This window comes from Aegilops tauschii, chromosome 3 (genome assembly GCF_002575655.3).
Source record: "Aegilops tauschii subsp. strangulata cultivar AL8/78 chromosome 3, Aet v6.0, whole genome shotgun sequence".
In the NCBI taxonomy this organism is placed as follows: Eukaryota; Viridiplantae; Streptophyta; class Magnoliopsida; order Poales; family Poaceae; genus Aegilops; species Aegilops tauschii.
Window position 1 is genome coordinate 233,305,622 of NC_053037.3, and position 18,732 is coordinate 233,324,353.

Genomic DNA, 18,732 nt, shown 5'->3' on the forward strand with positions numbered 1-18,732 from the left:
GCATCCTCGGCAAGGAGCCTCGTGGTTGTCTCGCCTTCTGGTTCTCATCTGGGCTTTGTAGGCTCTTTGTCTTCACAAAGATCTGCATGCCACCATGCAGGTGCTTCCTGAGCCTTAGTTCCAACGTTGTCGATGGTGTCGGAACTCTCAGGCTCAAGGGTGACTTCTATGCTGGCGTTGGGTGAGCTACCCCGGCAAGACTCTTGCCGGGGTTGCGTAGGCCGCCCCAGCAAGGGTCTTGCCGGGGGAAAGCCCATCTTGTTGTTTGACCTTCTTGCGCCTCTGTCTTGGCGCTGCTTTGGTAGTCTTGTATTTCTACTTTCCTCCTCTGCCCTACTAAGTGTGGCCGTAGGTGCGGCTCTCACTGCTGATAATCCCCAACTGCAAGGAATCATCGTAGCAATTCCAAAGGTGGAAGTGATAAGTATGGAGTGTCGAACCCACAGGGAGCTAAAGGTAAGATCAATATTCTCTCAAGCCCTATCTGCCACTGATACGACTCTACGTACACCAAACGTTTGCTTCCAACTAGCAACGAGAAATAAAACTATGTTGTGGGTATCAAGAGGATAACTTTGTATGATATCGGAGAGCTAAAACATAAAAGTATGTGCTGTTATCATAAAGTTAGAATATATTACTAAATAATATAAATAGCGAGTGTGGAATAATGGTGGATCGGTGTGCGGAATTGTCCTAGGCAATTGTTAACAAGACCGGTAATCATCATTGCAATTTCATATGAGGGAGAGGCATAAGCTAACATACTTTATCTAGTTGGATCATATGCACTTATGATTGGAACTCTAGCAAGCATCCGCAACTACTAAAGATCATTAAGGTAAACCCAACCATAGCATTAAAGCATCAAGTCCTCTTTATTCCCATACACAACAATCCCTCTTACTCGGGTTTGTGTTTCAGTCACTCACCAGCCCACTATAAGCGAATCATGAACGTATTGCAACACCCTACAGCGGGAATCCCACACGCTTGCGCGACACGGAGGGCACCATAGGAAAGCACCAAAGTAAAACATACAACTCATACCAATATAGATCATCAATCAACCCACAGACAAAAGATATCTACTCAAAACATCATAGGATGGCAACACATCATTGGATCATAATATGTGGCATAAAGCACCATGTTCAAGTAGGGATCACAGCGGGGTGCGGGAGAGTGGACCGCGTAAAAGAGATGAGGATGGTGATGTTGATGAAGACGATCACCGCGGCGATGATTCCCCTCCCGATGGCACTCCAGTGCCACTAAGAGAGAGGAGGAGAGGTTCTCCCCCTTGTGCTTCCTCCTCCATGGCCTCCACCCTCTGGTCCTTGGCCTTCATGATGATGATGATGGCCCCTCCGGGATACTCCTCCATGGCCACCGGTGATGATGGCCCCCTCCAGCAGGGTGCCAGAGAGGGCCTAGATTGATTTCTTGTGGCTACAGAGGCTTGCGGCGGCGGAACTTCAGATCTAGGCTTCTTTCTGGAAGTTTGGGTATATATGAGAGGTGTTGGCGTTGATTTCATGTCAGGGGGGTTTCCGGGCTGTCCACGAGGTAGGGGGGCGCGCCCTAGGGGGGTGGGCGGGCCCCCCACCCTCGTGGGCAGCCCGGGACTCTTCTGGCCTACTTCCGGTGCTCCGTGGGCTTCTTCTGGTCCAAAAATGATCTTTGTCAAGTGGCACGTCAATTGGACTCAGTTTTGTTTTCCTTTTCTGCAAAACTCAAAAACAAAGAGAAAACATAAACTAGCACTGGGCTCTAGGTCAATAGGTTAGTCCCAAAAATCATATAAAATAGCATATGAATGCATATAAAACATCTAAGATGGATAATATAATAGCATGAATACTTCATAATTATAGATACGTTGGAGACGTATCAGCATCCCCAAGCTTAATTCCTGCTCGTCCTCGAGTAGGTAAATGATAAATGAAATAATTTATGAAGTGTGAATGCTAGCGGGTGCACAAGTTTGATCACTGATAATTTCAATCACCTTTTCTAGCATCATTATATGTCATAACAGTAGGTCATTGCATAAAACTTTTCATGATCAAGTAACAAGCCATTCACATGTTAAAGTATAGATCATAAACTTTCTTGAAAACTAACAAACCGTGTTATCAGTCATCAAACAATTACAATTCATCTTATTCTCAGGAAGAGTCTATGTCAGAGCTCTGATTTAGCAAACTCCACATACTCAACTATCATTTAGTCTTTCACAATTGCTCAGACTCACGCGATATTTGTGGGTTCAAAGTTTTAATCAGACACAGAGAAAGATAGGGGCTTACAGATTCGCCTCCCAACCTTTTACCTCAAGGGTAATGTCAACAATAATAGTTCATGATGCCTTACATCCAATTGGATATATATATATATATATCAGAATATTTGCAACACAATGTGCTTGCCAAAGGATAAAATGTAAAAAGAAAAGGTGAAAAATCACCATGACTCTTGCATAAGGTAGAAGATAAAAGTAAAAGATAGGCCCTTCGCAGAGGGAAGCAGAGGTTGCCATGCGCTTTCAGGGTTGGATGCACAAAATCTTAATGCGAAAGAACGTCACTTTATATTGCCACTTGTGATATGGACCTTTATTATGCAGTCTGTCACTTTTATTTCTTCCACATCACAAGATCATATAAAGCTTATTTCCTCCACACCAATCAATCATACATATTTAGAGAGCAATTTTTATTGCTTGCACCGATGACAACTTACTTGAAGGATCTTACTCAATCCATAGGTAGATATGGTGGACTCTCATGGCAAAACTTGGTTTAAGGATATTTGGAAGCACAAGTAGTATCTCTACTTGGTGCAAAGAATTTGGCTAGCATGAGGGGGAAAGGCAAGCTCAACGTGTTGGGCGATCCATGACAATATACTTTATTTCAGATATAAGAAAACATAACCCATTACATTGTCTTCCTTGTCCAACATCAACCTTGTAGCATGTCATATTTTAATGAGTGCCCACAATTACAAAAGATGTCCAAGATAGTATATTTATATGTGAAATCCCTCTCCCTTCAATATTCTTTCATAAATTGTTCAAGTGACCAATTCTATGTTTGCTAACTTTCGATAAGTTTACTACCTACACTTATTATGTGTGAAGTCATTACTCCCCATATTATAAGCATATGAAACATATATAGATTCAGATTTATGCCATTCAATTTATTCAACCATTTACTCCTAGGATATACGTGAAGCACATGAGTAAATGACAAACTACTCCAAAAGATATGAATGAAGAACACTGAGTAGTCAAATAATTAACTAGCCATGGGAGGATTTTTTTTCATTCAATATTTCAGATCCAATGATTTTATTTAAACAGCAAGTAAAATTGAAAATACGCTCCAAGCAAAACACATATCATGTATAAAAATATAGCTCCGAGTAAGGTATACCGATAGTTTTGAAGACGAAAGAGGGGATGCCTTCCGGGGCATCCCCATGCTTAGGTACTTGAGTCTTCCTTGAATATTACCTTGGGGTGCCTTGGGCATCCCCAAGATTAGGCTCTTTCCACTCCTTATTCTCCTCATATCGATATCTCACCCAAAGCTTGAAAACTTCAATCACACAAAACTTAACCAAACTTCGTGAGATAGGTTAGTATGATAAAGAGTAAACCATTCACTTTGGTACTGTTAAGGACAAGTTTCATAATTGTTCTCACACAATGCCTACTGTACCATATCATTTATACAATTTATATTGAGAAATATAAGTCATAGAAACTAGAAAACAAGCAAACTATGCAATGAAAACAGAATCTGTCAGAAACAGAATAGTCTGTAATGATCTGAACATAAACCATACTTCTGATACTCCAAAAATTATGAAATAAATTGGTGGACGTGAGTAATTTGTCTATTAATCTTCTGCAAAAAGAATCAACTAAAAATCACTCTTATGTAGAAACTTACAGCTAATCTCGTGAGCGCAAAGTTTCTGTTTTTTACAGCAAGATCACATTGACTTTCTCCCAAGTCTTCCCAAAAGTCTTACTTGGCACTTTATTGAAACAAAATCTATAAAACATGATTAATACAGTAGCTTAATCATGTAAACACACAAAAACAGTAAGGGTAAATATTGGGTTGTCTCCCAAGAAGCGCTTTTCTTTAATGCCTTTTAGCTAGGCATGATGATTTCAATGATGCTCACATAATAGACAAGAATCGAAACACAAAGAGAGCATCTTGAAGAATATGACTAGCACATTTAAATCTAACCCACTTCCTATGACTAGGGATTTTGTGAGCACACAACTTATGGGAACAAGAATCAACTAGCATAGGAAGGCAAAACAAGTATAACTTCAAAACTTTAAGCAAATAGAGAGGAAACTTGATATTATTGCAACTCCTACAAGCATGTATTCCTCCCTCATAATAATTTTCAGTAGAATCATGCATAGCAACTTTGTTCTCATACTCAATTGGAACCTCTTCCGAAATAGTGGAATCATTACTAGCTAAAGTTGACACTCTTCCAAATCCGCTTACATAAATATCACACTAAGATTCAACACCCTCCAAAATAGTGGGATCACTAATTCCTAAAGTTGACACTCTTCCAAACCACTTTAAATGATAGTATTATTCATATTCAAAAATATATAAGTGAAGTTCATGGAGCATTCTACAATTATCATAGACTAACCAATATCCAAGCTCAAAATATATAAGTGAAGCACACGAAGCATTCTATAAAACCATACTCAAAAGATTTAAGTGAAGCACAAAGAGCAATTCTATAAGATCATACTTAAAAGATATAAGTGAAGCACATGAAGTATTCTATAAATTTATGAAGGGACATCTCATGCTAGAATGGTTCTTAAAGAAAAAGAAAAACACAAAGGACACAAATCATGTGAACAAAACAAAAACCGAGGTATACCGATAATTGTTGAAGAAGAAAGATGGGATGCCAACAAGGGCATCCCCAAGCTTAGATGCTTGAGTATCCTTTGAAATATTTACTTGGGGTGCCTTGGGCATCCCCAAGCTTGAAATCTTGCCTCTCTTTATTCTTCTCATATTGATAGCTCCTCGACCTCCGGACACTTCATCCACACAAAACTTTAACAAAAACTTGTGAGATCCGTTAGTGTAATAAAGCAAACCACTACCATTAGGTACTGTAATGAACTCATTCTTTATTTATGTTGGTGTTAAACCTACTTTATTCCAACTTCTCTATGGTTCATACCCCCCGATACTAGCCATATATTCATCAAAATAAGCAAACAACACACACAAAACAGAATCTGTTAAAAACAGAACAGTCTGTAGTAATCTGGAAGTTTGGTAAACTTCTGTAACTCTTACAATTATGAAATAAATTTTACAATTTGAAAAATTTGTACAGAAGTAATGTGCAAAAAGTTTCAGACCCATTTGACCTTCCAGTAAAAAACGTAAATTCATGCACTACAGCCAATGTTTCTGTTTTTGTTCTGCACATAGTAAACAAGCAATCTAATCATCCTAAAACCAAAGCTTGCCACATTATTTTTATAATACAATGGATATATACAAGGGGATAATTATTTACAGAGAAAATTCCATGAAAAATTCTACATTGTTTCCGTGAGCATGAACACAAGTGCTCAAGGTCGACCCTCACTTCTTCAATGCATAACTTTCCAATCGCTTGTCTTTTTGAAAAAACTTTTTAGTCATGAAAGGAAAGTAATTTTTTTGTATTTTCATTCTTTAATTTTTTTTATATATTTCACCCACAACTAAACAGAAAAAAAAGAAAAAACAAAATCTACTTAGTGAAGAAAGCAAACAAGCACACACGAGAATATCAACCCCGCGCTATTGCTCCCCGGCAACGGTGCCAGAAAAGAGCTTGATAATCCCCAAGTGCAAGGAATCATCGTAGCTATTTCCAAAGGTGGAAGAGATAAGTATGGAGTGTCGAACCCACAAGGAGCTAAAGGTAATATCAATATTCTCTCAAGCCCTATCTGCCACTGATACGACTCTACATACACCGAACGTTTGCTTCCAACTAGCAACGAGAAATAAAACTATGTCGTGCGTATCAAGAGGATAACTTTGTATGATATCGGAGAGCTAAAACATAAAAGTAGGTGCTGTTATCATAAAGTTAGAATATATTACTAAATAATATAAATAGCGAGTGTGGATAATGGTGGATCGGTGTGCGGAATTGTCCTAGGCAATTGTTAACAAGACCGGTAATCATCATTGCAATTTCATGTGAGGGAGAGGCATAAGCTAACATACTTTCTCTACTTGGATCATATGCACTTATGATTGGAACTCTAGCAAGCATCCGCAACTACTAAAGATCATTAAGGTAAAACCCAACCATAGCATTAAAGCATCAAGTCCACTTTATTCCCATACGCAACAATCCCTCTACCTCAGGTTTGTGTTTCAGTCACTCACCAACCCACTATAAGCGAATCATGAACGTATTGCAACACCCTACAGCGGGAATGCCTCACGCTTGCGCGACACGGAGGGCACCATAGGACAGCACCAAAGTAAAACATTCAACTCATACCAATCTAGATCATCAATCAACCCAAAGACAAAAGATATCTACTCAAAACATCATAGGATGGCAACACATCATTGGATCATAATATGTGGCATAAAGCACCATGTTCAAGTAGGGATTACAGCGGGGTGCGGGAGAGTGGACCGCGTAAAAGAGATGAGGATGGTGATGATGATGGTGACGTTGATGAAGATGATCACCGCGGCGATGATTCCCCTCCCGATGGCACTCCGGTGCCACCAAGAGAGAGGAGGAGAGGTTCTCCCCCTTGTGCTTCCTCCTCCATGGCCTCCACCTTCTGGTCCTTGGCCTTCATGATGATGATGGCCCCTCCGGGATACTCCTCCATGGCCACCGGTGATGATGGGCCCCTCCGGCAGGGTGCCAGAGAGGGCCTATATTGATTTCTCGTGGCTACAGAGGCTTGCGGTGGCAGAACTTCCGATCTAGATTTCTTTCTGGAAGTTTGGGTATATATGAAAGGTGTTGGCGTTCATTTCACGTCAGGGGGGTTTCCGGGCTGTCGACGAGGCAGGGGGGCGCGCCCTAGGGGGGTGGGCGCGCCCCCCACCCTCGTGGGTAGCCCGGGACTCTTCTGGCCTACTTCCGGTGCTCATTGTGCTTCTTCTGGTCCAAAAATGATCTCCGTCAAGTGGCACGTCAATTGGACTCCGTTTGGTTTTCCTTTTCTGCAAAACTCAAAAACAAAGAGAAAACAGAAACTGGCACTGGGCTCTAGGTCAATAGGTTAGTCCCAAAAATCATATAAAATAGCATATGAATGCATATAAAACATCTAAGATGGATAATATAATAGCATGAATACTTCATAAATTATAGATACGTTGGAGACGTATCAACTGCCCGCGCACAAGTAAAGGGGTATAAAAGTGAGCCCCTACTTTTGTACACCGACAGGAGCCCCCCAGGCCTGGGCCACAGATAAGCGCACGCGTTGTTGGTCTGGGCCTAGAACGATGCGCGGGCATGCGGGGCAGAGTTTTACTGCGGTAACTTCTCCGTTGGTTGCGCTTCCCCACGACCTGCGTTGAATGCGCGACGTGGGGGTCGCGCGTGATGTGGGGCTTATGCGTGGGGCGGTTGCTGCCCTCATGCGTCACATCGTGGTATGGTAAAGAGGCAGCCCGCACCTTCCCCATAAAAAATAGAGGAAGCCGCAGGGCGCGGCTCATTTACTAAGCGGACTCGGGTCATGGCCATTATGGCACCCGCGCCCCACGACCGCGGGGCCCGAAACGGCCGTTCCACTTGCCATCTGAGTCCTGGCTCGCCCGCCACGCGTTCTCCATGCATCTGGAAGGTCAGGTGGTGGACACAGAAGGCATGGGCTTTAACACCGGGGCGGGGGGCCGAGCGCTGCTGATTGGGGCAGCGGGTCGGTTCCGTCTCCTTGTGCCTTCGGCAGCTGGATTGGTCGATTGGGGCAGTTGCCTTCAGGCTCGCTCGGCCTCACCCCCCTATAAAAAGGGAGAGGGACAGCGTTCTCATGCATCCATCTTCTTCTAAGCTGATACCTTTCTTTCCCTCGTCATGGTGAGAGGGCGTGGTTGGGGCCGTCCTTCCGCGGAGGCGACCAGGTCTTCCTCCCGTCAGAGAGCCGCGGCGGTCAAGGAAGAGTCGGACGCTCAAGGCGAAGGTCATGCCCAAGGCAGAGGCGCCGGCCGGGGCCGCGGTCGGTGAGGTGGTCGAGGCAGAGGCGGGCGTGGATGGGGGACACCCGCGTCGTAATCATCTCCGTCCCCATCTCCTCCGCCGTCTCCTCTTGCTTCGTCGAGCAGCCATGTCGGGGACACGGCGCTGGAATTCATTCGGAAATTGCGCGAGCCGCCGTGCAGCCGCCTTCGTCTCCCCGAAGCGTTTGCAAGGGTGCTGGAGGTCGACCAGCCACCGTGGTTGAGGCTTCACATGAAGGGGTGTTGCAATGGCGACATGTGGGCCAACACAAGGTTCCCCGCCCCTCACATAATGTTCCTCCATCGGGGTTGGAAGACCTTCGCGTGTGCCCACTGCTTGATGAAGGGGCACGTCCTCTGCTTTAAGTTAACGAAGAGAGACCTGCTCTCCGTCAAGGTCTTCGGGCGCTCGGGGTATAGGCTAGGGTGCTTTGCGGAGAGCTCGACTGATGACGAAAGCTCCTCCTCGAGCGACAGTGACTGGGAGGATAGCGACAGCGCCGACGAGGGCAGCGGGCGGGAGGATGACGGGTCCGACTAGGTGTCGGACATACCGTCCCTGGGCGACGCCGGCAGCACCATCATCTGTATTGCCTGCTCCTTGAACTTCTCAGGGTCGGCTCCTTGGGTGGTTGGCGTGGGAAGGCCGGAGAAGACGAAGAAGGCGGGTGGCGGCCAGTCAAGTCGGAGTACGCGGGCACCGACACCTTCATCGCATATTGCCGGACCGCTCCCTCATCTTTTGGCTCTTCTCCTGGCACCATCATCACCAGCCCTCTTCTGGACGGCTGCCGGGATGTTCTTTTAGTGTCTTCTGCTACTCGTACCTCGCCTAGGCACTCCTTTTGCCCTTCTGCCATCTTGTTCCATTTCCCGAGGAGAGGGACAAGAAAGGGATTACGAGCACCTTATCTCTTTTTAGTTTTTAAGCCTACGGGCCTTAGTAAGATTTAAACCTTGTAACCCCCTTGCTCATGTATGAATTCCGTATGAATTGTACTTGTTAACAACGTATTACTGAATAGAAGGGTATTTGTTGGGTTTTTTTGTGTGTGCGCGAGGCCCACACCAAGGAACGAATCCTTGTTATCTTAAGATAAACATTGTACCCCAGCAACAGACCTTGCCGTCTCCCTGCTCTATAGCTCGACTACACTCATGCCCTTGGTGGAGGTAGGGGCAAAGTAGGATTAGGCCCTTCGCTTGTTCCCTTCCCACCGCACTACGACCAAGTTCCGGCCCAAAGTAAGGATTTTCGGGCACGGGAAAGAGGGAGCAACATGGTATAAGAGTGAGCGAAGTCTCGTACGTTCAAGTTTCATACGGAAATATAGAGTGGGGGTGAAAGACTTATCTGATTCTGTAGCCCCCGGCAATCTTGGCTTGCCGCGGTCGGATCTTTGGATCTGCAGCCCTCGGCAACCTTGGCATGCCGGGGTCGGAGCGCCGGCCTGTTCTCTTTCTTCCAAGCAGCTCAGTAGAAATGTCCATGCACCCTGAAAACAGAAGAGGATGGAAAGGAATAGAGAGACGCATACTCGACCTCTATGCTAGGGGTTAGTCGCCGCTAAGCACTATCAACCCTAATAGAGAGAGACTCCACCTAGCATGCATGCTAAGACTTAGGGCGTCAGCACTTCATTTATTTATGCTCAGGGTCTGCGCCTAGCTTTGCACAAAGGGTTACATGCCTTATCGGCAAGGCTTGTACAAAAAGTGGTCTGCCGGGGAGCCTGGCAACTGCGCCTTATGGGTAAAACTTGCGAAGATGTTCGATGTTCCAGGAGTTGCTCAATAGAATACCATATTCGGTCTCCAGGCGGATTGTGCCAGGCCTGGTGACTCGTATTACCCGATAAGGGTCTTCCCACTTTGGCGTCAACTTGTTGGAATTCTTGGCCGACTGAACGCGCCGAAGAACAAGGTCGCCTTCCTCAAAGCTTCGGGCATGAACCTTGCGGCTATGGTAGCAGCGCAAGGCTTGCTGGTAGCATGATGCTCGCACAGCCGCCCGAAGACGATCTTCCTTAAGGAGCGTTGCGTCATCTTGCCGCAATTGCTCTTGCTCAAGATCGTCATAAGCGAGCACTCGGGGTGACCCGTATGTGAGTTCTGTGGGGAGAACTGCTTCTGCCCCGTAAACGAGGGAGAAGGGTGTCTGGCCGGTGGCTCGATTTGGTGTCGTCCTGATTGACCAAAGAACCGCCGGCAATTCATCAATCCAGCGTCTTCCGCACTTGTGTAGCCTGTCAAAAGTCTTTGTTCGGAGTCCTCGCAGTACTTCCGCATTTGCCCTCTCTGCCTGGCCGTTGCTTCGTGGATGTGCAACGGAAGCAAAACAGACCTTGCTACCGAGGTCTTGAATGTATTGCATGAAGGTGCGGCTTGTGAACTGCGTGCCGTTGTCGGTGATGACTCTGTTTGGCACACCAAAACGGTAGACTAGCCCTTTGAAGAATTTGACCGCTGACTGTGCTGTCACCTTTCTCACTACTTCCACCTCCGGCCACTTTGTGAACTTGTCGATTGCAACGTACAAGTATTCAAAGCCTCCGACAGCACGGGGAAAGGGGCCCAGTATGTCGAGCCGCCAGACCGAGAATGGCCAGGAAAGAGGGATTTTTTGGAGAGCTTGAGCTTGTTGATGAAGCTTCTTTGAATAGAACTGACATGCTTCACACTTGGTTACTAGTGCCGTTGCATCCTGGAGGGCAGTGGGCCAGAAGAAACCTTGTCGGAATGCCTTGCCGGCAAGGGCTCTCGACCCTATGTGGGAGCCACTTATGCCTCCGTGTATCTTTGCAAACAGCTCCAGTCCGTTCTCCCGGGTAACGCACTTCAATTTCACGCTGTTTGGTCGGTTTCTATACAGAACATCGTCGATGAACTGATACATGGCAGACCGATGGGCTACTTTCTCCGCTTCTTCCTGCTCCTCAGGGAGCTCCCCTATTTGGAGAAACCGAACGGTATGCTGTGCCCATGCCGGAGCGTGAGGCTCGACGACAAGGACTAAAGGCATCTCTTCTTCCATGGGAGCTGCTGTCTCCATGGCCAGGGCTTGACGCCCTGCCGGAGTCTGTCGCCCCATGGCAGGCTCAGTGTCCTCGGCAACATCTTTATCGGCGGCTCCTAGGAGCTCAGCGGGAAAGTACTTGCCAGGGTGTGATTTCCTCCTTATGGCTCTTCGGCCTCCTTATGGCCCATGGAAGTAATGATATAGCTTCCTCGAGCCCATAAGGAGGCCGAAGAGCAATTTCTGCACACCGGAGTACCTTGATCTAGCCCCCTGTAGGAGGGAGCTGACAAAGTAAACTGGGTGTTGCATCATCTTCTTCTTCTGCACCACTTCATTTGGTTGCGCCACTTCTGTCCTAGTGGCGTCAGATTCTATTGGGCGCCCTGCCTCGCCAGCTGTCAGCTCTGCCGTTGCTACCACTTCCGCATCGACCTCCCTTTGCGCCACTAGCGCAGCACTGACCACTTGATATGTTGTCGCTAGATATAGCAGCAACGACTCTTGCGGTTTAGGTGCAACCAGTATTGGCGTAGAAGAGAGGTATTTCTTCAAATCCTGCAGCGCTGCTTCAGCCTCTGGGGTCCATTCCATTGGGCCCGCCTTTTTCAAGATTTTGAAAAAGGGCAGGGCGCGCTCAGCAGATTTGGAGATAAACCTGCTTAAAGCGGCAACGCAGCCAACAAGCCGATGCACATCCTTGACTCGCCTTTGCGCCTCAATCTGCTCAATCGCTTTGATCTTGTCGGGGTTCGCCTCGATCCCACGTTGTGACACAAAGAACCCGAGAAGCTTGCTGGATGGAACACCAAAGACGCACTTCTCGGGGTTCAGCTTGAGGTTGATCTTGCACAAATTGGCAAATGTTTCTTCTAAGTCTTGTATGAGTGTTGCCCTGTCCTTGGTTTTGACCACTATGTCATCAATACAGGCTTCCATATTTCTATGTAGCTGAGGTTCAAAACCAATTTGGACTGCTCTTGCGAACGTTGAACCAACGCTCTTCAACTCGAAAGGCATTCGTATAAAACAATACGTACCACATGGGGTGATAAATGCGGTCTTCTCTTCATCTTCTCTTGTCATGAAAATCTGGTGGTATCCTGAGTAAGCGTCAAGGAATGACAGCAAATCACACCCGGCCGTGGAGTCCACAATCTGGTCGATGCACGGCAAAGGGAAAGGATCCTTTGGACAAGCCTTATTGATGTCTGTGTAATCAATACACAGCCTCCACTTCCCATTTGCCTTGCGCACCACCACCGGATTGGCCAACCACGTCGGGTGGAGCACTCCTCTAACCAAGCCTGCCGCTTCCAACTTCCTGATCTCCTCTGTGATGAACTCTTGTTGTTCCAAAGCTTGCTTCCTGACCTTCTACTTAATGGGTCGCGCATGGGGGCAGGCAGGAAGATGGTGCTCAATCACCTCCCTGGGAACGCCGGGGATGTCGGATGCTTGCCATGCAAACACATCGACATTCAACCGCAGGAAGGTGACGAGTGCGCCTTCCTATTTGCTATCGCGGGTGGAGCTTATGGTGAAAGCCCCTCCCGTGCCATCCTTGACGGACACCTTCTTGGTCTCTGGCGGTGCAGCTCTGGATTTCTTGCTCTTGCCAGGGGGCTTCAGCAGCAGGAGCAAATGCCTTAGCGACAGTTGCTGCAATTGCCTCCCGGTAGAGTTGGTCGGTGCAGATCAGCGCATCTTTCTTGTCGGAGGGGACGGTGATGATGGTCATCTGCCCAGGCATCTTCAGCGTGTTGTAAGCATAATGTGACGCCGCCATGAATTTGGCTAGTGCTGGGCGGCCGAGAATCCCATTGTAGGGCAAGGGGATCTCGGCAACATAAAAAACAATCCTCTCTGTCCTATAGTTCAGCTCGCCTCCAAACGTAATGGGCAGCGTGACCTTTCCCTTTGGCTGACTTCTTCCTGGATTGACCCCTTGAAACATGCCCGTCTCTTCGAGGTCTCCATCAGGAATCTGCAGCCCTTTGATCACAACAGACGAGATCAAGTTCAGATCGGCCCTGCCGTCAACCAGCATTTTTGTCACCTTGAGGTTGCATATTGTTGGTGAGACCAACAACGGCAAACACCCGAGCGCAGTTGTGCGATCAGGTGGTCCTCGGTGTAAAAAATGATAGGCGTGCTGGACCACTTCAGTGGCTTTTGAGCATCGAACGATGGTTCCGCTGCTCTGATCTCACGCGCCCACTGCTTGAGCCGGCAGTGAGAGGTGTGCAGTGAGGCGCCACAGTCGACACACATAGCCTCCGTAGCTTTCTGGAACTCATGATCGCCGGACTCATCGTCCTCGTCATGATCGTCGTCTTCCTGCTTCTTGTCCCGGCCCCGAGCGGTACTTTCTTGTTGATTATCTTTGCCGCAGTGGCCAACTTGGCCGCCACGATTCTTCCCGGATCCCTCAGCACCATCCCGGCCCTTCTCCTTGTCCCGCCTTTCATATTCGGCTTTCTGCTTCTCTGCGAGCTGCTCGACTTGTCGGCAGTTCTAGAGGTCGTGGCCCTTGGTGCGATGGATCTTGCAGTACTGCTTGTTGGAGCCTCCTGGCTTGTCGGTAGTCGGCAAGGCCCGGCAGGCGGCGCACCCGGCAGCTTCCTTGCCGGGGTCGTCTGCCCTGGTCTTCTCGGCAGCGCCGGTGTCCTCGGATCCCTCGACGGCAAGCACGGCCTTGCACATGCGCCTCCTGTTGCGGCGTCGGCCCTTCTTTGCCGGGGCGATGGCGTCTTCGTCTGAGGAGTCGGTTTCCGCACAGGCGTCTTCGCCGGGGTACTTCCTTCCCTCTCCAGCCCGAGCTCATCTATCGGCTAGAACATAGAGTTCCGCCACATCCTTGACCTTGTTCATCGCCAGCTCTTCACGCATCTTGCGGTTACGCACATTCTGATGGAATGCGCTGATGATAGCAGCGGGATGAACATCCGGGATGTTGTATTGCACTCGGCTGAACCTCTGTGTCGGTGGGAAACGTCACCTATGGGATCACAAGAATCCCTACTACGGTTGCCGGGGCGCAGGGTTGTGAGAAGAGCAGGATTAGCAGTCAGCACAAGGATCGTTTACCCAGGTTCGGGCCGCGAGGATGCGTAAAACCCTAGTCCTGCTTTGGTGGATGTATTGAGTGTTCTTGAGCCCTCGAACTAGCTATGGTCGCTGTGTAGTTCCAAAGAGCCGAATCCCCCTCCAGTATGCCAAGGGCCTCCTTTTATAGTCGGAAGGGGCTGCCACAGTGGCACACAGGAGGTGGAAAGGCGCACAGTACTGCGAGCTTATCGCCCGTATTACATGGCAAGACGCATTTAATGCGTCGCTTAGGTGTCCCCTAGCTTTATCGGGGACGGGAGCGAGGCCCGTCCCGTCCGTCGCTGCTCCTCCTCGCTTCGACACGCACCCTGGCCATCGATGCATGCGGCGCCATGTAGGCAGGCAGGTAGCTGAGGTAGCGCGGTGGTAGGGTCTTCACGAAGATCTACATGCCGCCATGCAGGCGCTTGCTGGTCTGGCCTGGGAGCTGCATGTTGCCACGCAGGTGCCAGCCCAGCTGGTTGGGCTGGCAGCTGCATGTGAACGGCGGTAGAAACTTGGCTGGTGCGGCCCTGGTAGTGGCCCTACTGATGTCCTCGGCAAGGGCCTTGCCGGTGGCCCGGCAGGGGTCTTGCAGTGGCGCGCAGTCGTCCCCGGCAAGGATCTTTCCGGGGGTCTTGTGGCTTTCCTCGGCAAGGATCCAGCCAAGGGTCGCCGTCTTCTAGTCCTCCTCTGATCTCATATATCTATGGTCTTGACAAAGATCTGCATGCCACCATAGAGGTGCCTCCCGAGCCCTGGTCCAATCGTAGTCGGTTGGGTTGGAAACTGTGGGCTCAAGGGCGGCTCGCTCTGTTGGTGTTTGGGCGTGCTGCCCCGGCAAGGGTCTTGCCGGGGGAACCTGCTCCATCCCTCTGCTTCTTTGCGTTCTTGGCCTTGGCGTTGCCTTGGGCATCTTGTGTTCCGGCTACTCTCCGGTTCCCTCCCCTGCTCTGCTTGGTGTGGCCGTGGGCGCAGCTCTGACTGTCCGTGCACAGGTAAAGGGGTACAAAGGTGTGCCCCTACTTTTGTACACCGATAGGAGCCCCCGGGCCTGGGCCACACATAAGCGCGATACGTTGTTGGGCCAGGCCCAAAACGGTGCGCGGGCAGGAGGGGCGGATTTTACCGCGGTAATTTTCCGTTTGTTGCGCTTCCCCACGACCCGCGTTGAACGCACGACGTGGGGGCGGGGGGCGTGTGACCTGGGTGGCATGCATGGGGCGGTTTCCGCAGGCATGCGTCACATCGTGGTAAAGAGGCGGCTCGCGCCTTCCCCATAAAAGAGGGAGGCGTGGAGGCGCTGCTCATTTACTGGATGGACTCGGGTCGCAGTCTTCAAGGCGCCCACACCCCTTGATCACGGGGCGGCGAACGGTCGCCTCACCCGTCCTTTCGACTCTGCACGTTCACCACGCGTCCTTCATGCAACTGGCGGGCTGTGGAGGCGTGAAACCGGGCTGTCCCTGATTGGGGCAGTGGGTCGGTCCTGATTCCCTGTGCCTCCGCCAGCTGGATTGGCTGAGTGGGGTGGCTCGGCCTCGACCCCGCCCCTTTATAAGGAGGGGGAGGGAGGACGCCATCCCACATTCTTCAGTATCCATCCTCCTTCATCTTTGCTTCTTTCTTCCACCTGCCATGGCGAGAGGAGGTGCTGGGCCTTCGACGGTGGTAGCGAGGGTCGCTGCTCGTCAGCGCGTCCCTCCTTCCCTCGAGCCCGTGGCGGCAGAGCCAGCCACAAGAGGAAAGGGGAGGGGGCGTGGCCGAGGTCGCCGTGGCCGTCGGGGAAGAGGGGGACGAGGTGGCGCGGCGGCCGTGCCTCTGGCAGCGGTGCCTCCCGCGATGGAGGGTCACGTCAGGGACCGGCCCCACGAGTTCTTCATCAGGCTGCGCCGGCCAACGCATCGTCGTCTCCGTCTCCCCACCCCCTTCATAGAGGAGATGGAACTCGATCCGCCCCAGACCCTCAGGTTGCACATGAGGGGCTGCGGGACCGGCGGCACGCGGGTCGACGTCCCCGCTCCTCATGTCATGTATCTCCGTCACGGATGGAAGACCTTTGCCCGCATCCACAGCCTGACGGTGGGGCTCGTCCTCTACTTCAAGTTAATGGAGGGTGGCCTGCTCTCCGTCAAGGTCATCGGAGATCTTGGCACTCGCCTGAAGTGCTGCGTGGGGAGCTCCTCCATCGATGAAGATTCCTCCTCAAGCGGGAGTGACGAGGAGGACAGCGACAGCGGCGACGAGGGAGTCGAGCGGCAGGATGCCGACTCCAACTTCGACTGACCGCGCCGCCCCTCCCTCGTCCACGCGCCCTGCCGAGGGCCATCCTCGCCAAGCTCTCCATCGGAGTGCTCCCCTTTGTCTCCTTGGGCGGCTGGCGTAGGAGGGCCGGAGAAGGCGAAGAAGGCGGGTGGCGGCCGTCAACTCGGAGTACACGGGCACCGACGCCTTCGTCGTGTATTGCCGGCCCGCTGCCTCGTCTTCCAGCTCCTTTCCCGGCACCAAGACGTTCTCTTGGTGCCTTCTGCTCCTCGCACCTCGCCTAGGCGCCCCTTTTGCCCTCTGCTGTCCTGCTCCACCTTCTGAGGAGAGGGACAAGATAGGGATTACTGGCATTTTATTGCTTTTTAGTTTGTAAGCCAGCGGGCACTCGTTAGATTTAAAGCTTGTAATCCCCTTGCTCATGTTTTTCTTTCCGAACGAACTGTACCTGTATGGGACGTTTTTTAATGAAAAAAGGGGGCTTGCCGGGTTTTTTGTGATGAGCGAGGCCCATGCCAAGGACGAATCCTTGTTATTCTTTAAGGTGAACATTTTAGCCCGGCAATGGCCCTTGCCGTTTCCCTACTTGAACCGACCATTCTCGCGCCCTTGGCGGAGGCAGGGGCGAAGTAGAGTTAGGCCCCTCGTTTATATCCTCGCCACCGCGACTACTACCAAATTTCGACCCAGGAGGTAGCTCTCAGGTACAGGAAAGGGGGAGCACGGTGGTTTTGGGAACATAAATGAGGTTTCATATGTCCCAGTTCCATACGGAAATGTAAAACAGGGGGATGAAAAACTTATCTGAATCCGCAGCCCCCGGCAACTGGCTTGCCGTGGCTAGATCCTTGTATCCTCAGCCCCCGGTAACCTTGCCCTGCCGGGGTCGGAGCGCCAGTTCGTTCTCCTTTTTTCCAAGCGGCTCAGCAGAAGTATCCTGCGAACCAAAGAGAACAGAAAGACGCACACTCGACCTCTAGGCTAGGGGTTAGTCGCCGCTAAGCACTATCAATCCTACCCGAGGGCAAGACTCAACCTAGCATGCATGCCATGACTTAGGGCGCCAGCGCTTCACTTATTTATGCTAAGGGTCTGCGCCTAGGTTTGTACAGAGGGTTACATGCCTTGCCGGCAAAGCTTGTACAAAAGGTGGCTTGCCGGGAGGCCCGGCAAGCCGCGCCTTATGGGTAAAACTTGTGAAGATGCTCGATGTTCTAGGAGTTGCTCACTGGGACAGCATCTTCGATCTCTAGGTGGACTGTGCCAGGCCTGGTGACTCGTATTACCTGATAAGGGCCTTCCCACTTTGGCGTCAACTTGTTGGAATTCTTGGCCGACTGAACGCGCCGAAGAACAAGGTCGCCTTCCTGAAAGCTTCGGGCATGGACCTTGCGGCTATGGTAGCGGCGCAAGGCCTGCTGGTAGCCTGCAACTCTCACAGCCGCCCGAAGACGATCTTCCTCAAGGAGCGTTGCGTCATCTTGCCGCAACTGCTCTTGCTCAAGCTCATCATAAGCGAGCACTTGAGGTGACCCGTATATGAGTTCCGTGGGGAGAACTGCCTCTGCCACATATACTAGGGCAAAGGGTGTCTGGCAGGTGGCTTGATTTGGCGTCGTCCTGATCGACAAAAGAACTGCCGGCAACTCATCAATCCAGCGCCTTCCGCTCTTGTGCAGCTTGTCAAAAGTCTTCGTTCTCAGGCCTCGCAACACTTCAGCGTTTGCCCTCTCCGCTTGGCCGTTGCTCCATGGATGTGCCACAGAAGCAAAATAGACCTTCCTGCCGAGGTCTTGAATGTATTGCATGAAGGTGTAGCTTGTGAACTGCGTGCCGTTGTCAGTGATGACTTTGTTTGGCACACCAAAACAGAAGACTAGTCCCTTCAAGAACTTGACGGCTGACTGTGCTGTCACCTTCCTCACCGGTTCCACCTCCGGCCACTGTGTGAACTTGTCGATTGCAACGTACAAGTACTTTAAGCCCCTGACAGCACGGGGGAAGGGGCCCAGTATGTCAATCCCCCAGACAAAAAATAGCCAGGAGAGAGGGATTGTTTGGAGGGCTTGAGCTGGTTGATGA